This window comes from Gopherus flavomarginatus, chromosome 1 (genome assembly GCF_025201925.1).
Source record: "Gopherus flavomarginatus isolate rGopFla2 chromosome 1, rGopFla2.mat.asm, whole genome shotgun sequence".
NCBI classification, from domain to species: domain Eukaryota; kingdom Metazoa; phylum Chordata; order Testudines; family Testudinidae; genus Gopherus; species Gopherus flavomarginatus.
In genome coordinates this window covers 48582953-48607023 of record NC_066617.1, presented here as the reverse complement: position 1 = coordinate 48607023, position 24071 = coordinate 48582953, and the positions used below count along the sequence as shown (strand labels likewise).

Here is a 24071-nt window from a genome sequence, read left to right as displayed (position 1 = left end):
GGGCAAAATGGGAAGAGGCATAGAACTCTATGTCAAAAATGGCATAACCTGTTTCAAAGTCACTGATAACTCAGAAGAAAATGATCTTGAATGCTTATGGTTAATCCCTTAACAGATAAAGAACAAAATGGGGTATTAGCTGGTGTCTACTACAGGACACCAGATCACACTAGGGAATAGGATGATGGGCTCCTTATACACCTACTGATAATGTGTAGGGGAAAAAAACACTGTTTGATTGTGGGGGATTTCAATTTGAGTACATATGCTAGCGGCCTCATGCTGCAAGTACTAAAAGTTCCTTGGAATTTCTAAACATTATAGATGACAATTTCCTAAGACAAAAATATGTTTTAGCCAACATGGGAGAATTCTTTATTAGAACATATCTTGACAGATAAAGAAGAACTGATCACATAATGAAAAACTAATGGTAGCTTAGGTGCCAGTGATTATAACTTGATCACATTTGTAATGTGCATGCGTAATAAAGTCCAGACTAATAATATATATATTTGGTGTTTTAATAGGGCCAGTTTCATAAAGCTGAAAACAATCAGGAACCAAATTATCTGGGAGGAAGAATTTAATCAGAAAAAATGTGAATGATAACTGGGATCATTTAAGAACACCTTACTAGAGTCCCCCAAAAGCCACAATTCCACAACTGAGAAATAAAGCCCCACTGGTTAAAAAACTAACCTGTTTTACAGGGGAAGTGAAGGCAGCTATAAAAATATAATATATATAACAAATGGAAGAAAGAGGAAGCTGACAGTAATGAATATAAATCAGAAGTCAGGAATTGCAGAAAATTGAGAAGGGAAGCAAAAACAAACAAGGCAAAAACTATGGCCAGCTGAGTTAAGGGTAATAATAAGTTTTTAAAATATATTAGAAAAAAAAAGAATCCTAACAATTGTAGGTGGAAATGATAACATTATTAGTTATAATACAGAAAAGGCAGAAATATTCAATAAATCTTTCTATTCTATGTTTGGGGGAAAAAACAGATGATATAGTCTCATTTTTATGATGATAGTCACACTTTTTCCATACCACTAGTATCTCTGAAGGATGTTAAACCGAAACTACTAAAGTTAGACATTTTAAAATCAGCAAGTCCAGATAACACACCTTCAGGGTTTCTAAAAAAAGCTGGCTGATGAGCTCTCTGGACTGTTACTGTTAATTTTCATAAGTCTTGGAGCACTGTAGAAGTTCCAGAAGACTGGAAGAAGGCTAATGTTGTACTAATTTTTAAAAATAGTAAATGAGCTGACCTGGGTAATTATGGAGCAGTTGATATGGGACTCGAGTAATAAACAATTAAAAGAAGGCAATGTAATTAATGCAAATCAGCACAGGTTAATGGAAAATAAATCCTGTCAAACTAACTTGATATCTTTTTTTCATGAGATTTCAAGGTTGGTTGATAAAGATAGTAGTGTTAATGTAATATACTTAGACTTGTGTAAGGCATATGATTTAGTACTGCACAACATTTTGATTAAAAAAATTAAAACGATGTAAAACAAATATGGCACACATTATATTGATTAAAATCAGGCTAACTGATAGATCTTAAAATGTAACTGTAAACAGGGAATTGTCATTGAATGGGTCTGTTTATAATAGGGGGCCCACAGGGATCAGCTCTTGGCCCTACGCTCTTTAACATTTTTATCAGTGACCTGGAAGAAAACATAAAATCATCGATGATAAAATTTGCAGATGACACAAAATTTGGGGAAGTGGTAAATAATGAAGAGGATAGGTCACTAATTCAGAGTGATTATCCTTTGGTAAACTGGGTGCAAGTAAACAACATGTTTTTTAATATGGCTAAATGTAAATGTATACATCTAGGAATGAAGAATGTAGGCCATACTTACAGGATGGGGGACTCTACCTGGGAAGCAGTGACTGTAAAAAAGATTTGTGGTGTATATTCAGCCGAACTTGAGCTCCCAGTGTGACATTATGGCGAGAAGAGCTAATGCCTCCTAGGACACATAACAGAAGAATCTCAAGTAGTAGTAGCGAGGTTATTTTACCTCTATATTTGGCACTGGTGTGACTGCTGCTGGAATACTGTGTCCAGTTCGGGTGCTCACAATTTACAAAAGGATGTTTATAAATTGGAGAGGATTCATAGAAGAGCCACAAAAAAGATTAAATGATTAGAAAACATGCCTTATAGTGATAGACTCAAGGAGATCAATCTATTTAACTTAGCAAAGAAAAGGTTAAAGGGTGATTACAGTCTATAAGTATCTCCACAGGGAACAAAATATTTAATAATGGGCTCTTCAGTCTTGCAGAGAAAGGTATAACATGATCCAGTTTGCTGGAAGTTGAAGCTAGACAAATTCAGATTGGAAATAAGGCATAAATTGTTAATGGTGAGAGTAATTAACCACTGGAACAATTTGCCAGCTGTTGTGGTGGATTATTCATCACTGACAATTTTAAAATCATGACTGGATGTTTTTCTAAAAGATCTGCTCTAGGAATTATTTTGGGGATGTTCTATGGCCTATATTATACAGGAGGTCAGACTAGATGATCACAGTGGTCCCTGCTGGGCATGGAATCTATGAAAACCAGTGCGATATATAAACTCTTGAGTATCTGCGCTCTATCATCTGTCTCTTAGGTGACACCCATAAAGCTTAGCAAGCAATTTCTAGGGGGTTTTATCAAGTGCTACTGCCCTTGTCATTGAGTGAAACTATGCTCCAAACAGGCCATTTCCTGACACCCTCCCAAGACCTTTGTTGGACTGAGGAACAGTGGAACTATATGGAGACTACTCAGAAGAGGGAAGATGTGGGGATAGTAACCACTACTCAAAGAGACGTTGGTGAAGGAAGCACTGGAATTTAGTCCAATTGATCACAATTATTTTGGAAAAGAAACTACAAATTAAGGAACCATTCCAGCTCCTTTTAATCTTTTGGAACTTTTTGCCATGAACAAGGAAACACTCTGTCTATTGTAGGCCAGATTTAACCCTGCATCCTTGATTTACTTATATGCAGTGCTTAATTTGAAATGAAAGAGGAGCTGCGGTTCAAGCAATTAGGTGCCAGGGCTCAAGCATTTTTTTTACTTCCGTAACTGACACGGAAACCCAGACGTGCTAGAATAATGAACTGCCAAGTCTAGAGGTGCCGGGGCTCAGCCCTGGTATAAATTAAGCATGTGGGTGTCATTATCTAGCGACAGAAATATTGAACCAAGAGGTTGGAATTGTCAGCCAATATTTTTTCATCAATATACTTTTTTTTCACCAATCAGTATTCCCAGATCTGTATCTAGCTTCCAATTTAGTTCTCTGTAAACATCTGGTGAAGTAGGCTCCTTGAGCTTGGAGAGCATGCTTGGTATGTGACTCAGTGGTTACAAGAGAGTGATCAAAATCACATCCTTAAAAATAAAAATGTGAAGTGTATATTGTGGAGTGTTGTGCTATAGAGATGTGAAAGCGAGGGCATCATCATAGAAATGTAGGGCTGGAAGAGACCTCAAGAGGGCATGTAATCCAGCTCCCTGCACTGAGGCAGGACTAAGCATACACAGCCCATCCATGACAGGTGTTTGTCCAACCTCCTTTGGAAGCCTATTCCAGTGCTTAACTATCCTTATAGTTAGAAAGTTTTTCCTACTGTCTAAACTAAAACTCCCTTGCTGTGGATTAAGCCCATTACATCTTGTTCTATTTTCAGTAGAAATGGAGCACTATCACTGTTCTCTTTATAATGACCATTAACATATTCGAAGACTGTTGTCCCCTCCTTCATCAGTCTTCTTTTCTCAAGGCTAAACATATCCACTTTTTTTAACCTTTCCTCATAGATCAGATTTTCTAAGTCTTTCATCATTTTTGTTGCTCTCCTCTGGACTCTTTCCAGGTTGTCCACATCTTTCTTAATGTTTGGCACCCAGAACTGGACATAGTATTCTGGCTAGAGCAGCACAGTTATCTCCCGTGTCTTCAACAGGACATGCCTGTTAATATACCACACAATGATATTAGCCTTTTCCACACTTGCATCACAACGTTGACTCATATACAATTTGTGCTCCACTAAAACCCACAGATCCTTTTCAGCTGTACTACTGCCTAACCAGTTATTCCTCATTTTGTAGTTGTGCATTTGATTTTTTTCTTACTAAGTGTAGTACTTTGCAATTGTCTTTACTGAATTTCATCTTCTTGATTTCACACCAGTTCTACAGTTTATCAAGATCATTCTGAATATTAATGCTGTCTTCTAAAGATGTAGCAACCCCTCCAAGCTTGGTGTCAATCACAAATTTAAAAGCAATTATAAACCTACACTCCACTATCCAAGTCATTAATGAAAATATTGAATAGTACTGAACCCAGGACAGAGCCTGGTGGCACCCCACTAGATACATGTCCCAGTTTGACACTGAACCATTGGTAACTACTGTTTGAGTATGGTGTTTTTTAGCCTGCTGTACACTCAACGTATAGTAATTCCGTCTAAACCACATTTCCCTAGTTTGCTTATAAGCATATCATGTGGAACTGTGTTAGAAGTCTTACTCTAATCAGAACATTTCACATTTACAGCTTCCTCCCATCCACTAGGCCAGTCAACCCGTAAAGAAGGAAATTAGGTTGGTCTGGCAAGGTTAGTTTGTGATAAATTGATGCTGGCTATTACTTATGTCTCTATTATCCTCTAGGTGCTTACAGATCAATTGTTTAATAATTTGTTCCAGTATTTTTCCAGGGATTGAAGTTGGGCTGACTGGTCTTTGTCAGTCCTCTGGTACCTCCCCCTTCCTCCATGAGTTTTCAAAGAAATAGCTAACTGTTTTGAGATTGCTTCAACTAGTTCCTTAAATACAGAAAGATGAATTTAATCAGGGTCTGCTGATTTAATACACTGAAATATCTAAATATTCTTTAATCTGTTCTTTCCCTATTTTGGATTGAAGTGGAGAAGCTGCAAAGAGCCTGGTGGGCAGGTCAGTTTTACGGGTGTTAACATAATTAGCATGCAATCAGCAAACCCATCTGGTGTCTATTCTCTAGAAGGAAAATAGGTGTTGGTTTTGGTGTTGGTAAGGCAGGCCGTTCTGAGCCCCTACTGCTGAGCATCTTGGCAATCATAAACTGCAAGGTCCCTTTTGATTCTAGCTGATGTTGTGTGGTGTGGAGAAAAACGTATCTGGCTCATTCCTCGGAGCTGGATGGGCACCACATCACCTCTAGTGTGGGGTTGTGAAAATGCATGATTGAGCTCTGTACGTCCAGCATAAGGTGTAACTGGCCTTGAGATCTAACACAAACCTTCTCTGTCTCCATCAAGCTTCTCTTTGTTGGTTCACAGGTAGTAGCTGGAAGACATTCAGGCCCATAACAACAACAACACTGTGCAGCCTGCTTGCTCATTGGAAATGGTCAAGGAGTAGTATCCTGCTACAGAAAATACTGCAGAAGTACACGTCTCCCTACAAGTTAGCACCCTCAGTGAGTAAGAGTGGCCCTTTTATCACTGCATGATGTGCTTATTTTCATAGATTAAACACACATCTGTTTTTTTGCTGCTATTGTTAGTTAAATCATAAAAGTAAATACTCTGGGATAGAAATATATTCCACCTCCGAATTTCTCTTTGCACATATTGTACGGAGTGGGTTTTTTTTGTTTATTCACATTTATTTGAAAATAACTAATAATCTTGGACCTTTTCTAGTCAACACGTAGACTGGAAATATTTGTTTTCATAGAAATAGTATGAACACACATCAGATTTTTATTTCTGAAAGAAGAAAACCTGTCTCACCTCATGCACAGACTTAATGCACTCTACAACAATAAAGTAGCTGTTGATTATTGCTTTGCACAGTTGTGGCAGCCTCATTAGTTTTACTACCTAGATTGAAGTAGTTTCATACCAAATTAAAAATGTAGGTCATTCAAAGGACTAATGTTGCTAGTTCAGCCTGCAGGAATTTAATCCTCACCTGTACCCAGCAGTTTATAAACATACTAAGTCAATTCTTTATACCCCACCCAAAAGCAGAAATTCACAATGGGAATAAATTATGGATGTCGTTCTGGTAACAGCAGTTAAGCTACTGCTGGTAGGTACATGTGACTAAAATAAATGAACCCAACATTTATTGCACAGGTACTTTTCTTAGGATCTATTCTGGAACAGCATAAATAGGATTGATGTGGGTATAAGAAGCATCAGCTGAGCAAATAACTTTAAATCATCATCCTTTACTTTGTATTATTAGCAGACAATGGGCTTGGTCCAAAGCCCATTGACGTCAATGGGTGTCTTTTTACTGACTTCAATGAACTTTTGATCAGGCTCAGTGTTATCTTTGGATAAGGGCAGAATGTAGAAATCCAGCTGAGCTTAGAATAGGAGGACGAACAAGTATATAGGGAGTAATTTCTCCTGGACCCTGGCTGATAATTATTTTCTGCCCTGAAGATTGAGGATTTTGAGTTCTGGAAATGTTATCTTACCTTAGTAAATATTGCCAATGTAGTTACACTAGCTAAACGTCTACAGCTGTCTCATTATTTTATGTGCTGCTCTCTCTTTCTGTCGTCAGAATTTTCTGTGGCACCTGTCCCCGTGGTATCCAAGTGCTCGTAGATGCTGTTTCTCTTTTGATTTACTCTATTAATGAAAAGCACTCCTCGGCTGTCAAAAGCTTAAGAGCAAACATTCATATATTTTAAATAATTGAAGTACTACTCCTTGAAGTTCATTTTAATGCACTTGAGTTTTTTTCTGCTGTCATAAACAGATAAGTAAGAGTTAATAGCACAGAAGTACTTTATATCTCTTTGACTGTAAAGGGTTAACAAGTTCAGTAAGCCTGGCTGTCACCTGACCAGAGGACCAATCAGAGGACAGGATACTTTCAAATCTTGAGGGAGGGAAGTTTTGTGTGTGCTGTTAGATTTTGGTTGTTGTTCACTCTGGGGGCTCAGAGGGATCAGATGTGCAACCAGGTTTCTCTCCAATCCAGGTTCTTATAAGTTCAGACTAGTGAGTACTAGGTAGATAAAGCGAGTTAGGCTTATGGTTGTTTTCTTTATTTGCAAATGTGTATTTGGTTGAAAGGAGTTCAAATGTGTATTTGGCTGAAAGGAGTTCAAATTGGTATTTAGCTGAAAAGATTTTAATTTGTACTTGTATACTTAGGCTGGGAGGGTGTTCCCAGTGTCTATAGCTGAAAGACCCTGTACTTATTCTATTTTAAATTTACAAAGATAATTTTTACTGTTTTTCTTTCTTTAATTAAAAGTTTCTTGTTTAAGAACCTGATTTTTTTTTTATTCTGGTGTGACCTCAGGGGACTGGGTCTGGATTCACCAGGGAATTGGTGGGGAGAAAGGAGGGAAGAGGGAGAGAGAGGCTGATTTCTCTCTGTGCCAGGATGACTTTCTCTCAGGAAGAGTCTAGGAGGGGAAAGAGAAGGAGGGAGGAAGGTAAATTGTCCTCTCTGTTTTGTGATTCAAGGAGTTTGAATCACACAGTGATCTTCCAGGGTAGCCCAGGGAGGGGAAGCCTGGGAGAGGCAACGGTGAGGGAAAGGGTTTACTTTCCTTGTGTTAAGATCCAGAGGGACTGGGTCTTGGGGGTCCCCGGGCAAGGTTTTGTGGGGACCAGAGTGTACCAGGCACTGGAATTCCTGGTGGTTGGCAGCGCTACAGGTTCTAAGCTGGTAATTGAGCTTAGAGGAATTCATGCTGGTACCCCATCTTTTGGATGCTAAGGTTCAGAGTGGGGAATTGTACCATGACATCTGCATTTGACAATAATTTTTCAGCCTTCATCAAGACATCTGTGTTGATGAATGGCTTATGAAGGGTCCTCTTCACATTGTTTTGAACTTACCTGATGTCTTCAAAAGGAGATGACATGCTTTCCTTCCATTTGAAATCCATGTATGAACAGTCTGTTATACAAAACAGCTAAAACAATGGAACACAAATTATTTGTTCCAATGTTCTTTCTGATGGATACAACAGACTATGAACTGGCCTTGCCATAAAAAAGAATTTGTAAAAATAAAAGTCTCCTTGTGTCAAACAAATAATGAATAGAGTCCTTAGACAACAGTTGTGATATAGTTAATGGTCTCATAATAAAAAAGTTAAACAAACGTGCAGTGTGTCTAGTGCTATGTGAACTGGAAAATGGTTACTTGAGGTAATTACTTGTTTAATTTCCTTACACTTGCATAACAAGAACAATTTTTAATAAATTATTACCCTTAGGAATCTGGAAGTTTAGACCACAACAAATAAATTCACTTATTTCTTACTAGAGATTAGAGGAGATTCATACAGATGCTTGTTTCTTGTTTTCTTATTCTCTCAGGGCTTAACCTTGTATCATTGCAGTTAATGGGAATTTTGCCAGAGACCTCCGTCACAGCAAGAGCAGGCTTTCAATGAATATATCAGTGTGATATTGAAAAAATAGCAATGAAATAAAATAATAAAAAAGAAGAGGCCCAATAAAATCAAGGTCCTGTCAAGCATATATTTTAATAAAGTTAGCAAGCCAAATTCTGCCCTCCTTTCCATGTGTGGGTTTCTCATTAGAAGCATTCGAAAGCATGCCCACAAGTCCAAAAAGGAGAAAGAAATGTGTGTCATTTCCTCAAATCCATTTGGGCCCTTGGAAGAAGGGAGGTGATTTGTGGTATTACTGGCTGTATTGGGGTTGCACAACTTCACCGAAAGCACCACATTTTCTGTATTGGAAATTTATTATGTGAGCTGGTCAAAAAAAGTTTGCAAAACAATTTGAATATGTTTTGATCAGCTGCATTATTTACCAGTATTTTCTTGCAATTAACCATAATTCACTGTATTTTTAAGGAATAAAAAATCTTTAATTTCAGAAAATATATTTTGATTCCTAATTCACCCTTCACATATTCTGCATTAGAGCATCCTATAATCTCAGTATAAAAAAGGCAAGGAACATACAAGCTACATAAAATATATTTGACACATACACTGCATAAATCAAAGCTAAATGGAAAAGAGAAATGTTTTATAGAATGCCTGATCTAGAGAAATTGCTGGCATGACAGCCAAATGGAAAGGCATCATACTAGCTTGGGGCCAGATATCCTTTACCTAAAAATTGCACAGGGTACTGAGGTTATAGCAAGTAAGGAATCAGAGCCAATTCCTTCTCTGGATAACAGGTAGCCACTGTAAATGCTTAAATAACAGGACAACAGGGGAATTTTGAATTAAGGACTAAACCAAGCTTGTTGATACTTTCCAGACAGATAATAAATAGAAGATAAAGGAGCCACGAAGGCTTATCAACAGACAGTTTACAACAATCCAAATGTGAGATAACCAAAGCGCAAACGGTGCACTGTGGAAGAGGTTTGAGGAGCTGGGCCAGTGGAGTAGTCATTTACTGAAAAGGAAGAGCTGTAGCTGTTCCTCTGGTTCATCAAGGCTGAAAACTGATGTCACCACCCAGCAGTTCCTATGGAGTGCCCACCAGTTCCACTTCTTGCTTAATTCTAACCCCAGAACTCTGTAGGTTCTCAGTCACTTAGAAGAGATGTGGAGACCAGTTTTCATGACTGCAGGGGAAGAGAAGCTTTTTGGCTAGACTGGAAATTCCCCGTTTTCTTCTGAGTTGGAGTTTTTCCTACTTAAGCAAAATTTAGTGAGAAGCTGAGGTGGTAACTTTATTGCTGTCAGCTTGAAAATTCTGAGCACAGAAGCCAATCAAAACAGAGACACTATGGTAACCAGAGTGGAGTGATTTGAATATTTTCAGTATCGTTAATGAGAAATATTCACACTGTGATTTTTCTTAATCCTAGTATTAATAAAGGACTGTCAGCCAATCAGAATAAAAGAGTTTGCATGATGTTTGAATATTAGAGTAATAATACTATAGCAATCATGCAAATCAGACATGCATAACCAATTAGAGTGCAGAAAACTGCATGAATTGCGAAAATGTACAGTTATGTATTAGTAACTGCACAATCTCTCTTCTTTCTAACAGGCTAAAGCAACTCCACTTTAGCATAATGTATTATAATTAAATCAGCTTTTCAAATTCATGAACCATATCACATAAAATTAAAAATATAGCATCATAATGTACAGAACTTGTTTAAAAGGCACTGAAAGCATGCTAAGCACTATCACTATTTGTTTTGATATGAGTGTAATATGCTACTTTTATTTTTAGCAGCAGAAAAATAATGGCAGGTGCACAGCGGACACTGTCAAGCAAGAGTCATACTTTGCTGCAATATGGGTCTGTGTAATCTTAACTGTGCTTGTTTCTAGAAGTGAAACAGAATGAGTTACATAGATAAGGGTGCAGTTGGAGTGGGCTGGTGGTGATTACGTCTACTGATCTTCAAAATGAAAGGTTTTGCAATAATGAAAAACATTTAATGGACCATTTCAATCTTTTTCAATCACACAGTTCAAGTTACTAGTGAAATGCACATTCTCCAGGGACTTATTGCTCATTCAGTTTCTTAATGACTTTTGCTCCACCTATCAGGATTTTTTTTTTTCTCAGAGAGATGAAATTGCAGCAGTACAGCAAACATCAACAAAACAACTGGGATTAAACTTTTTTTGAGAGTGAAAAAAAAGCAAAGAACTGAAGAGCAAGTAAATGAGCTCCTGGTGTGTCGAATCATCTTTACATCTAAATCACACTTTTGGATCACATTCAGAATGGGACATCTACTTTTGTTTGTTTATTTCATCCCTACTGGGAGAACCCACAGCTGAATGATTATGGAGGTGATGCTCGCAAATACGTTTAGAGATACAAGCGTGATCAGTGCAAAAACTCCCCAGAAATTCTGTGAATCGGTCCTAAATAATGATAATCTATGAAGGAAATCAGTTATTCTTTCTGGTGAAGCATAAGTGATCTTTCCTAGCTGCTTTAACTTTAGATAATGAGTTTTTAACATTGAAATCATTATTCCTTTTAAATTCTAAAGTTACAGGACAAAGAACAGCTACAAGGATATATTGGCACATTTCTTAAGATAGTTACATTAGTTCTTCTTCGAGTCATTGCTCATATTGATTCCAATTAGGTGTGCGTGCGCTGCGTGCATGTTCGTCGGAAGGGTTTTACCCTAGCAACACTTGGTGGGTTGACTGAAGCGCCTCTAAGAGTGGTGCCCTTATGGCGCCAGATATATGTCCTTGCCGACCCAGCGTCCCCTCAGTTCCTTCTTACCACCCGTGACCGTCGTTGGAACTGTGGAGCGTGGCATAGCTGATCTCCACTTCCCTAGCTCGTTGCTCATTTATACCTGTAGATAGTTGTTATAGTGTAGTTGTTAGTAGTTTATAGTTCTAGTGAATAGTAAATTATGTAGATAGTTGTTGGAGAAAAGGGGGTTTCTCTCCTTCCGGGCTCATGCCTGGGTCTCTGGGTTTCAAGCCCTGCTTGGCCTGTGTAGCGGGGTGATTACCAGCTCCTGCCCTGAAGGATTTAAAAAGTGGTCTGGGAGGGGCTTGAAAGCTGCAGCTCTAAAGGCTGGGCTGACTGGGGAAGCGGCTGCAGCTGGGCCACACCCTAATCAGGCCACAGCTGGCCTGTATAAAAAGGCCAGGGAAGCCAGAAGCAAACAGTCTCTCTCTGTTTGTAGAGGGAGATGGGTCTAGCTGTAGGGAGCTAGAGACAAGATACCTAGGGTGGACTAGAGCTGGGGAAAGGCAGAGGAGCTGAGGAGTTCCAGCCTGGAAAGCCCCAGGCTGTGGCCTTGATAAAGGCCAGAACAGGTACTGGAGCTATAGAGGGGTAGCCAAGGGTAGGAGAAGGCAGCAGGTTCAAACCCCTCTTTGCCAGTAATGAATGGCATGTACACTACAGTCTGCCCCAGGGTGTGGGGGCTAGATGGTGACTGGCAGTAGACATATGCTGAGGCAAAGTGGGGGTAGTGGGTTGGGGGTTCCCCAGGGAGGGGACACCCAGATTGGTGGGGGATTGCCAGGGGGCAGCACCCCAGTTAAAAGGGCACCGGGATCCAGGGAGGGACACGGATCACCGGCCTGCCGAGGGTGCTCCTGGCTGGAAGTGAGTTAATTCCTGAGGACAACCAGCAGGAGACCCTGCAGGGGTGAGTCCGCACGTCTACAGCCTGCCTGAAGCCAATGCCTACGGGAGACCACCATGACTCCTGCCTGAAGTGCCTGGGGGAATCCTTCAAACAGATAAGTGCCACATCTGTAAGGCATTCAAACCGCGGACAAAAAAGGAGCAGGACTTTCGTTTGAGGCAGCTCCTCATGGAAGCGGCACTTTGCTTGGGCCCGAGGGCACCGGGCTGAGACCCTGCGCTGTTGGCCTGAAGCGCACCTCTGGCACCGGAAAGACCAGGCACTGGCAAAGACTCCCAGCACCGGACATCTCCAGCACCGTGACCGGCCAGGTGCCACTCGCTATCTCTGGGGTCTAAGAAGCAGCACAAACAACCTGCTGCTTCTAGCCAGTTGCAGGCACTGCCTGTGCCCCCCTTGGAGCAATGTTCTATACCGGACCGCTCCGTGAAGGCTCCAGCGCCGGCACCATCAATTCCCGTGCTGCAAGCACCGTTGAGTCCGGTGCATATGAGCTCTCCCATGTGCACCGCGATTGAGCAACACATCTCAAAGAACAACAGTTACAAAGGTGAGTAACTGTCTTTTCTGCACACATCCAGGCTTAATGTCAAACAGAAAGTGAGTCTGACCCTGCACACGATTGCAATGGTAGTCTTTAATCACTGGGGCTAGATTGTTCAAATAGCACCTGGCCTACAGGAATGAGGGATATATAGTTGCACTGCTCCAGAAAACTCCTGGAGATCCCCATTGCTTAGGGAAATTGCACACTGTTATATCCCTTCATGAGGAATAGCTGGCTGTGCTGGGGGCAGTTATCAGCTCTGCTAGCTGATATGTAGAGCCATGACTCCTCTTATTTCCCATGTCAAGGGGTGTAGGAGGGAGTGATCCATGTGCTCCCTCTAACATAAGATCTGGATTTCCTTTGACCTTTTCATCAGCCTCACGAAGAAGAAAAGGTTACTACCTCCTTCCCACCATGCATCTGCACAGAGACTGCAACTAGAGTAGCCACCCTAAAGTCATCAATAGAAGACAAGCAAATGTCCCAAGATGTAAAGATTAATTATGTAAATAGTTGGCATGATTAGGCCCCTAAGACCAAATCCTGTGTGATATGTTGTATTCTTCAGTCCTAGTAAAGTTAATAGGAATTGAGGATTCTCAGCACTTCTCATAAAGCAACCAGACCCTAATTCTAGGAGTTTAGTACATGCCTAAGTGCTTTGCTAAACTAGGACCTCAGTGCCTGGCCAGTCTGGGCCCTTAGTCTGTACTGCATTTTCCTTTTAACTTTTGCACCTCACACTGTTCTCTCTCCTGATCAAACAACAGTTACTGATTTGCCAAAATCTGCAACACAAGTAGCTTCTATTGATTTGTTTATAATGGTTCTGAGGAAAGAATGCTCGCTGACACATGAAAACTACAGGAAAATTAAAATAGTTAACAAGAAAAATATGGCACAATATACATTTCCATCCGTGTGTGTAGTTGAAGCCCGAGATAATACCCATATTATCAGATATTTGATTGTTTTCCCTACAAAACTATTGTGCAAAATTTCCTTGGAGGTTTCAGAACAGCAATGATAACTTTAGAGACTATGTATAATATACATAGTTTTATTTTCCTCCAAAGATTTACTATTATGCTTCAGGCTACATTGCAGCTTTCAAAAGTTCTGTGCAAAGAGTGCATCCAAAGCATTGCCTTTTTTGAGCATTTTGTGCCTTTGAAATATCTTCAGAATTATTAAATTGATCAATTATTCCTCCTCCCTCTGCATATGAGTTTTAAAAGGGGTGGGGGAAAGTGTGGTGTCCCCTTGCTCCAAGACTAATTGTGTTGATTTTTAAGGCGTGTACAAGTGAATTATATCTGGCATTCAGAGATGAAAGGAACACACACCCAATTATTTATAGACCTTAGCTATCAGACCAAATAATTGTATAGCTTAATTCAGGTCTCTTCCTCTCATCCCCAAGTTGCTTAGCCTAGGGAATTGAACCTTAAAGTTGCGTATTCCATTTCTGTTCTCCATTTAAACTATCAGGATTTGGAACCCTGAGCTACCAAGAGTCCACTGGCTCTGTAATGAAACACAACCATCTGTTGTAGGAATTTTATGTAACCGCATTGTAAATATACAGAAAACAAACACCTCACCTCACCAATGTCAAAGTTAGAATCAGGACTCACAATTTGTCAGACCACTCTGTTTTATTAGCACAGCGCTCTGCCAATAACATTCAGAATATGTGAGCGGCCATGCAAGGCCAAAACAGTCTTATTTATACAGATAAAAGAGCGGGAATCAGACAAAGGAACAAAGAAAGCAAAACTGTAAAATTCACCTGGGGCACAGCATGCATATCCTACTTCCTTACTAACTCTTTATGGATCTGAGGCTAATACTTCACCAATTGCCCTTAAATGGTGCAATTGTTCTATGTGAATGTCTGTATTCCTGACACCTGGATTGCAGCATTCCAACAGTTTTTCTTAAAGGTACAGACAGCATTTCTTTAATCCTTTCTATTTTCACAATATAATTCATTCTACTTTCACAATCCCTCCTTTTGGTCAAGCGCACGCCATGACCAACAATTACTGGGTTCCACAAATTAACCGTTTCTTATCTTTTTGTTCATCAGTGATATTCAAAATCATCATATTAGCACTCTGTTTTGGGGCAGCCATCTGGGTGACACAATTCTGGATACAACAGATTAACTGAAAGCATACAAAAATCACTAAGATTTCAAACAGGATAGTTAGGGCTCCCTGAAACAACCAGTTTCCTATGCCAGAGAAATTGAACAGGTTACTTAGCCACTTCCATAAAGAACTCAGCTCTTCATGAGGAAGATATGTGATTTGTTCTAAGTGGCTGTAGCGATCTATTACCTTATTGGTATTGTATAAACATACAACATTGTTTTCCAGTGAGAGCACAGGTCCCTCCTTTGGCCGTGAGCACTATGTCCAATGCCTGACGGTTCTGGAGGGCCACCTGTCCGATCGCCTCTGTTTCCTTGGCCAGGGCTCTTAAACTTTCTCTGGTTTTATTTGCCATTATTTAACTACTTAGGAGCCTTTTTGCCTGGTGTATTGCTCCCCCAAGTGGGGTAAAGGAACTGCCAATAGCCTCTTCCCAGGTGTCATTACTGTTCCATATTGTGTTAAACAGACAAGGTCCTCCAGTGAGGTCTGGGGAATTGAGTGGGATAGCCAGGACAGGAACACCAGTTTGAGAGTGGGCTGGGATGTGGCTGCAGACCCAGCATTTAGAAATAATAAGGATCTGAGCTATCCACACTTGCTGCTGGATAAAAGAATTGTCATTGTGTGCACCCCAGACCTTAAGATACCAGCAGCCGAGGAACAGGCGCTACCAGAGCTGCATGTTGGAGGCAAGGCCCTTCTGGTTCTGACAACCTCAACTGAGGGAACTGCACTCACAGTTTTATGTCCACCAGGCAGCAGGCGCTTGGCTCACTACTGCTTCTTCTTGGGCCTTGCTTTATGTAGTCATCTGCTTCTGGCAACCCTTACGAGAGCGTAGATTGTAAGGTATTGCAGGCTGTTCCTCTACGTCTTCTTCTGGAGTCAAAAAAATTGACTCTGCGTGGTCCTGAGGTGGTGATTGGTTCACTGGGGTCGGTGCATTCTTACACTGCGAAGCATGTATCCACTCTGAGATGCCAGACAGTTTAACAGCCGTCCCTTGACTCTGGCTGTAACAATGGCCTTCACACCTTATCTTTTCCTGATGCATACATTCCTCATTCACACAAATAGATTTGAGAATACAAACAGTAGTATTTTATATAGAACAAAAAAAGCATTGCAAATTAAACCTTGCTAAGTTTTACAATTGATAACTAAGACAATTTACATTGAGACCCAGGCCTTCAATGTTTCTCTAATTTACTTAACACAGACACAATAGAGAATCCTGTCTCTTACTACCTAAATCTTAAAACAAAGAGTTAGAGAGGGCCCAATTTGTAATGCATATGGGAAAACAGAATCCTATAGTCCCAGGGGGTCATTTCTTTCTGCTATTTAAAAATAGTGACTAGCAGGATGAAATCAAATTATACTTTAATTCTTATGGGATATTATAAAATCCTGCTCCTACATATCCCCCTTTTGACACTAAGATTATTAATCGCCAGTGTCACTTCTTATTTAGTCCACGTAATAGAAAATACTGGGAGGTGATTTGGGCCTGTGGCTTTAGCTTTACATACATTTGTTTTATCCACCAGCACATTTTAAACATTTCAATTAAACACATACAATGTAAAACCAAAAACAATTAGGGTAGTAATATTAGTATGCCAGTAGTTGTGGGAGACCATCCAGAAAATGTTATACCAATGGTAAGCTGTTATGCTTTTATGCAGTGGCAATTTTTAACATGTCCCCATTTGCGTGTATAATATGAACAGTTCAGTTTTCCACATTTTTGTTTTTATTTATTTTTTTTTTTTTTTTAGGAGCCATGTTACCTTTTTACCTTTTAACAGATGATTGGTAACTGTTTGCCATTTAATGCCAAGGTTGATAGAGAACTCAGCTAAATCAGTGCTTACAGTAAGCGGAGACTCTTTTGTTGTTGTTGTTGTGGCAAATAGCAAATGTGATTATTGGTAAACACAGTACTTACATTACATTTACATTTGTCTTCTGGTGGGTTGCTAGCACTTTTTAAACACTTTTCCCCAAGAATTAACACATACACATAGTCCATTATACAGTACTTTGGATTATCTGAAAGACAAAAAGAACAGTTTTCTACCCCTTTTGGGGTGGCATTGATTATTGCTTAAAGATTTCATTCTTTTACAAATACCCTTCCTGACTGCAGGCAAAACAGAGGAATTACCCCCATATTTTCCTGTGGTTTTTTTTTTTTTTGTTTTTTTTGTTTGTTTGTTTGTTTGTTTTTTTTTTTTTAAGGCAGGCCAGGTTTTAATGGCTTCTACATTTTAAGGGTTATGCAAAAATTATTTCACTGTTTAGTTATTAAATTCATGAGGTGGTGTACCTCAAGTTTTGCCTCTTATATAGCAGACCAAGTTTGTAATGTTTTCCCTGCTGTGTTAAGCTTTAAGTTTATTCACAGGTAATAGCTGAGAAGCATCATTACCATATTACTTTAAAGGATTTTTCCAAAAATCATACACACTACAAGTTGTTACAGGGGTACTCACTAACATTAAAGTTATTTTAATGTTTAATATTAACAGTAACATTAGCATCAAATTAATTAAAGGTATCTTGTTATACCATGCCTTTTATGTAGGCAGTTTGTTTGCTGACCAGGTATGTTCTTTATTTGCAGCTTCATTTGTGCTGGCAGTTTTCACCTTTCTTTATCAGTTAGGTAATTTGCATCAACACAGGCTAGGCTTTTGGATTCAAAGCCATCAGCAGAGCTCAGAGACTCTGTTTTAACACACAGGGATCTGAAAAAGAAAACACAGCCTATTGCGGCTCTTTTTGGAGCCCTAATAGGATTTTAATTCAGCAGCATGTTTCATTTGCATTTTTTTTTACATCCCTTTCTACAATATACGCTGCACATGTCCTACGGAAAATGCACATTCTTTCTATACTATAACTTTTCAAAAACATTAGCCATATTAATTTTTACATAAGGTATAACTTTGTTTTGTTTTTACAGAGTTTTCATGTACTTTTATTAAAGTGACAGTCTGATTACACATAGTCATTTTAAGGCTCAGTGTTTTTAACATTGCTTCTTTTTGTTTTGTGCACCTCACCTCTGCTGTTGCTTCAGAGGGTCACTGTTAACTTCTTATTCTGTCATTACAGCTCTTATCTGCTATTGTTACAAAAAAAACAAACCAAACAAAAAGACTCCAGAATCTCTACCTATTCTCCTGATTCTGACTGCCCTATTGCAGCCATGACTTGGTCTTTATTTAAAAACATTTTAATTTTTGTAATTACCTGTGTCTTGCAAAAAGGTCTGTCAGTTTTGCAACTTTGAATCAAAGAGTCAAATGAATTATTAGTGGCATTAAAAACAAAAACAAAATCAATTTATCTTACACCTACAAAACAGTAGTTTTACAAACCAGATGTGTTGGTTTAGATTCTTAGAACTTTACATACACAGACAAATAGATACATACACATTTTCTTTTCCTTAACATTTTTTTTTACACTGCTTTGTTTTTGCATAGCTGTATATATATAAGGATTATTTACAGGCACTCTTCTGGAAAAGGGCCCATTTTCCCTTCAGAATGTCTGCAAAGAAACCAAGAATTCTCTCTCTTTAACATGGTCCTGTTTAACATTTTCCACAAAGTTTAACTGCTTAATTCTCTCCAGCCTCTATAGTTAACTTTTCACTCTCTTTTCTTAAATCACTTCATTATGTTCCAAAATGACACCTTTATCACCTTAGATTTCACCCTTTTAAGTATTGTTCCAGGGGTTCATGCCTGCACTTACTACTTTTTTTTACTCCTGACACTATTCCCTTAGGGCTTTCAACCTGTTTCTTTTCTGTTGCTTGCCTGCTTGTCTGGGCCCGATCCTGCTTTTTTTTCAATGAACCGTTTGTGAATGATATTGTGGTCATTTCACAATTTTGAAAGAAATGTTCAAGGAAAGGGACCAGGAAGGGTGGGGGCTAGTTGAGGAGCTCCCCCCGCCCCGAGTCTTGCTGAATTGGTAGTGGGACACTATAAAGAATCAGTTTCTGAGGCAGACAACAAAGAGGAACAGAACAAGGGACTTTTTGTCCTTTTTACAATGAGATGGGAGTATGAAGGGGTTTGGATCGATCCGGGGTTTGGAGAACGGGGTAAAGGGGAGCGCTCGGTCTAGTGGTGGGAGAGGAGGCTTTTAATAAAGCTTTTAACTTATTATTTGAACAAGTGAGAGAGGCCAGTTTTGATTTTGTCCACCTATGATTTGCCTCTTCCCACCACTGCATGAAACAATGAACCTCTCCTTTAGCCAATTTAGTTTTAGGTTGGCCGAGTTTGTCCTTTAAGACGTCCACTCAGTCTTTGTTCCAAGATTTTAACAGTGGCCACTGAGTTTTGGGATCCCCCTGAGTTAGCCTAGACCATTTTCCCAGAAATTTACAGGAGTCTTGACCCTTTTTACAGGAGTCTGGACCCATCCTAAATACATAAAATGAGCCGGCGTTCATTTAGGGAACTGTCCCGACTTAGACGTCTGGTTACCAGTACAGGAGGACTTTCACACACCAATCACACAAGAAGGAAATTCAGGTTCGTCAGAGCGATGCCTGCTGCAACACATAAAAGGAGCCCACAGGCTACTGCCTCAATTGCCCTTGCTTTCACACTAAGGGTTTTACCCAAGGTGTGGTGCGGCTGCAATTGTGCAGATTTCACTCACTCAGACCGCGGGGACGGGAACCCCTTGGTCGGCCGATCCCCAGACAGAGACGGCACCCAGACTCAAACACTCCACAAGAGGACAGATAGACACAGAGACAGGACAGTCCTCAGTCCGGACAAAACACAGAAATAATTACCTGACCAGATTCCTGATGTCAGATCCCGGGATCCCTACCAGAACAGAGTGGGAACCAACAGGTTCGATGGCGTAGACCTCACTGTGGCTGTGCGCCTTTCCGCTCTAGTGGGGGACCGCTTGGGCCAAATGCCCAGGTGCCGGCTGCCACGGTCATCCCACAAAAACAGTCAGGAATCACACAGCCCCAGTGAAGACGTTTGCCATCTCGGTGGAACCTCCAAATTGTCAAAGTTAGAATCAGGACTCACAATTTGTCAGACCACTCTGTTTTATTAGCACAGCGCTCTGCCAATAACATTCAGAATATGTGAGCGGCCATGCAAGGCCAAAACAGTCTTATTTATACAGATAAAAGAGCGGGAATCAGACAAAGGAACAAAGAAAGCAAAACTGTAAAATTCACCTGGGGCACAGCATGCATATCCTACTTCCTTACTAACTCTTTATGGATCTGAGGCTAATACTTCACCAATTGCCCTTAAATGGTGCAATTGTTCTATGTGAATGTCTGTATTCCTGACACCTGGATTGCAGCATTCCAACAGTTTTTCTTAAAGGTACAGACAGCATTTCTTTAATCCTTTCTATTTTCACAATATAATTCATTCTACTTTCACACCAACCACTCTTAGAAATGTCTGAAAAGCAGTGTTATTAAGCTAATTTTTACACCATAACTGCTTGTGTGCTGAAGAATGAGGATAGGAGGTGATTTATTTTATTTTGGTAATTTATTCATAGCATTAGTGAGTTACATTTGAAGCCATGTCTTTCCTTCCACCTTCCTAGCGTGAAAGGTCAGTTGATTTGCAAAATGTTGTCCAGCCAAATGCAGTTTATTACTACCAGCGTTCCACCCCTACCCCTACATGCCCACTTCTTTCCCTCCTGCATGGGAAGTAGTGTAGGAACCTGGAGACAGTTGCTCTCCAGGCCCTCCCAGTAGGTTCCGGTGATGAAGGTAGCCCACACAGGGGTTAAAGACAGGTCCTTGTTTCCCATTGCTCTCCTGTGCAGACACATAGCAGGGCTCATTGCCAAGTCCTTAATTAGTAGAGATTCAACAATTCCAAAGAGATATAGTCTATCATTAATATTATACCACAGATCTCCATTTAGATGCCACAATCAATTTGTGCATTGAAGTTTATCATGCTGTTTTCAATAAGAGACTCCCTGCTTGAGGGCCTGACCCAAAGCACATTGAAGTCAATGGGAGTCTTTTATAAATTTTTATGGGCTCTGGGTCAGGCCCTTAGCAGCTCCACCTTTATCACGCAAGCTGTAATGGAAAGTAATTCAATTTAAAAGCAACTATGGCTTCTAAAAAAAGATACTTGGTATTTCTGACAAATGATGTCTGTGTGTTGTGATGAAGTCTAGTAAGTAATATATATAGCAACACCTAGCTTCCTTTAATTTCAGTTCTTTCCCTCCCTACTCTAGAGACAGTCAGCAGACACACATTTTAATGTCAGGCTTCTTCTCTCCCACGAGTGGATAGCAGAGGTTAAAGGATCCCTGCACAAAAGAAAACAGAATACATCTTAAGTTATTTTAGCAGCCTGAGCATCTGCTGCTTAAAATATAGATCAAAACTTGTTCTTCTGAAACAAGTCCACAGAGATGGCTTTGCCAGAGACATGACCAATATGGCAACTATTCTCCCCTGGATAGCAACTGTATGCATAGTTTCTATAAGCCTGGGAGAACCTACAAGTGGGAAAGCTCAAGCATAGTAATGTTGACTATGAGTTACACACTAAAATGATTTGAATTCCTTGGTATTTGTAGCCACAGTGCATTATTTGTAAATTTTCAATTCCAGCTACACACTTCAAAAGTGCACTGACCTAAAAGTACAATACTAGCAATGCCATCCCAATCTGAATGCTATTCCGGACTCATACTAACATTTTACACTGTTCAGGGAATAAAAAAATAATGACCAGACCTTCCAAATCACCGGCATTCAGAAACAGCACTCATGTATCCTGTTAACCTATGCTAGGCATCATTTGCCAGTAAAATTCAGAATATTTATGTTGCTGAAAGTATGTTCTCAACAACTATTAATACTCAAGTCTTCTAGCCTCACACAAAATTCATAAAACACATAGAGGTCTCTAGAGCCAGATTCATCCCCTCTCTGAGTTAAAATCAAGGTAACACAACATGTTCTCTGCTTGGGATCACTTTCCAATACTCTGGACCATTGACTAGAAGTTTTTATTTATTTGTCAAATATCCCTAAGATTTTTCCATATAGATAGTAAACTTATAGACTGTATGTAAAATACATATTTATTGAATATTACTTTAAGTTTGTAAATAAAAAGTACCTATCCCCAACCCTAGATGCCTTTTATAGTAATTAACATAGTTAATACACACACAATCTCAGTAGTATATCCCACATACATAGTAACATAAGGAATCAAAAATAGCCTATTACGTAGAGATTACATGCTGGGAAAATCCGTTAGGGATTTTTAACATTTCAAGTAAACAAAAAGAATTAACAACAATACTCTGGACAGATTTCAGTGTTCATTCTGGCCATGATGTACATATCGCCAGGCAACTCTTTGTTACTTGTACTGTCTTCCAGTTCCTTGTTGTTTTCTTCAGCTTCATGGAATCTCCTTCAGTATGGACTGTCTCATCACTCTTGACTATGTTCTTATGTATGCTGAGTAGATGTCTTTGCTCCATCACTACTACACCATAACCATACTTCAAAAGCAACCCATAAGATCTTTCATTTTTCAATCTACCTTCACTCTCTCTTTCATCTTCCCTCTAACACCCCTGCCCATGGCACAGAGACTGCAATGTGAAAAGATCAAGGGCTTCTGATGTTGTTGTTGACTCCACCAGTTGCTTTGAATTCTATTAATCAGGAAGTATTATTGACTCATCAGCTGACTCTAGTAGGACCCAGCCAGACTTGTCTTGAATGGTTTAGTTATTTTCTTTTCTGACTGAAAAATCCCAGGGCAGTTTGGGGTTATTGGTCTTTCTCCCCAAGGGCACTGTCTAATGGGGTTCCACAGGGCACCAGCTTTTCTCCCCTCAGTTCAGTAGGTACATGGGACCATTAACAGGGATAGTGAAAAGGCCTGGGTGATACCCAGCTTTATGTCTCTGTCTCAGGCCAGTGCATGCTGTCAAGTAGCCTGTTTAAGATTGGGGCATGGACAAGCACTAACTGGGTGAAGTTCAATTTGGATAAGCCTGGTGTGATGGTGGGCTAGGGAGAGCAACTGGCAGATATGATGAGGTTTATATTGTTCCAGTTAGGTTAGGGTGTTTGTTTGCCATCTGTCAATTGAGTTTTCAGTTTAGGGATTCTGATTAGTTCATTGGCTCCTGCTGGATGGTCAGGTAGCAGCAGTGGCCAAGACCACATTATATGATTTGCACCTTGCCAGGAAATTGACAATTTATTTGAGATGGAGGATTGCTACTATAATTCCTGCCTTTGTAAGCTTTAAATTACATTGCTACATGTGCTATATAGTAACTCTCTTTAGAAACTGAGTGATGCAGAATGAGGTTTGTCCTCGCCATGCGGGAATTACACCAAGTGCTCTGTGATCTGCATTCACTGCTTGTGGGTTCCCAAGTAGAGTTTGATATCTAAAGCCCTAAATGACCTGGCATCTACTAATTTGAGAGACTGCCTCTTTTCCTGGGACAGACTTCCACATCTGCAATTAGTGGAAGAATTCAAGCTAGAACTTCCTTTTTTTAGAAAAGAAAGAAGGGTCTTCTAGCAGAGCGTTCTCCATGAGGGTGCCTCGATGTTGGAGCTCAGTACTGCCTCTGGATGTAGACTGAACTGATTGACCTTCAGGAAACACTGGACAGTTCTTCTATTTTCTAAGGCTTTAAGGATGGAGGAAGTGTCTGAGGGTTGAAATGCTCAGCACAATTGGGTTCGTTAAGTCAATTCGTGTGGCTGGTTATTCTACTGTGTGTGGGGGATAAGCTGCTGAATACATATTATATTATGTAAATTGATATAAAAGGCCCCTAGAGCAAAGGATAGGCACTTTCTCCTCTTAATTATTCATATCTAAATAGATAATAATGAATGAATAATAATTTTTGATGCTCCCTTATTTGTGTGTGGCTTTTTGTTCAAGAAGTCTCATCAGCCATCTTATTTGCTTGTATTTAAATGGTCTTGTTCAGCAGTTTTGGAACAGATTAAATAGCTGTTTTAAAATAAAAAGAATTCTGGTTGGCTTTGGGAACTTCGTGCAACGCTCCATTTGACAGGAGGAGCTGAGCTTGTACATTCTGCTAGCTTGACAATGAGTCTATTTTCACCAATACACATTTATTACTTATTC

The 24071-nt window shown here is 39.8% G+C and overlaps 2 long non-coding RNA genes across 3 annotated transcripts in view; one reads left to right on the top strand and one right to left on the bottom strand.

Moving 5' to 3' along the window:
• Positions 1 to 9891, top strand: part of LOC127042908 (uncharacterized) — a 144013-nt gene extending 134122 nt beyond the window's left edge. For both annotated transcript variants that reach the window (XR_007772093.1, XR_007772092.1), the window contains 2 exons: positions 5373 to 5512; positions 9321 to 9891. This is a non-coding gene — a long non-coding RNA (uncharacterized LOC127042908). The remainder of the gene's footprint in view (positions 1 to 5372; positions 5513 to 9320) is intronic.
• The window catches only part of LOC127042920 (uncharacterized), a 325760-nt gene that overhangs the window by 199365 nt on the left and 102324 nt on the right, over positions 1 to 24071 (bottom strand). The gene's annotated exons all lie outside the window — the stretch shown is intronic.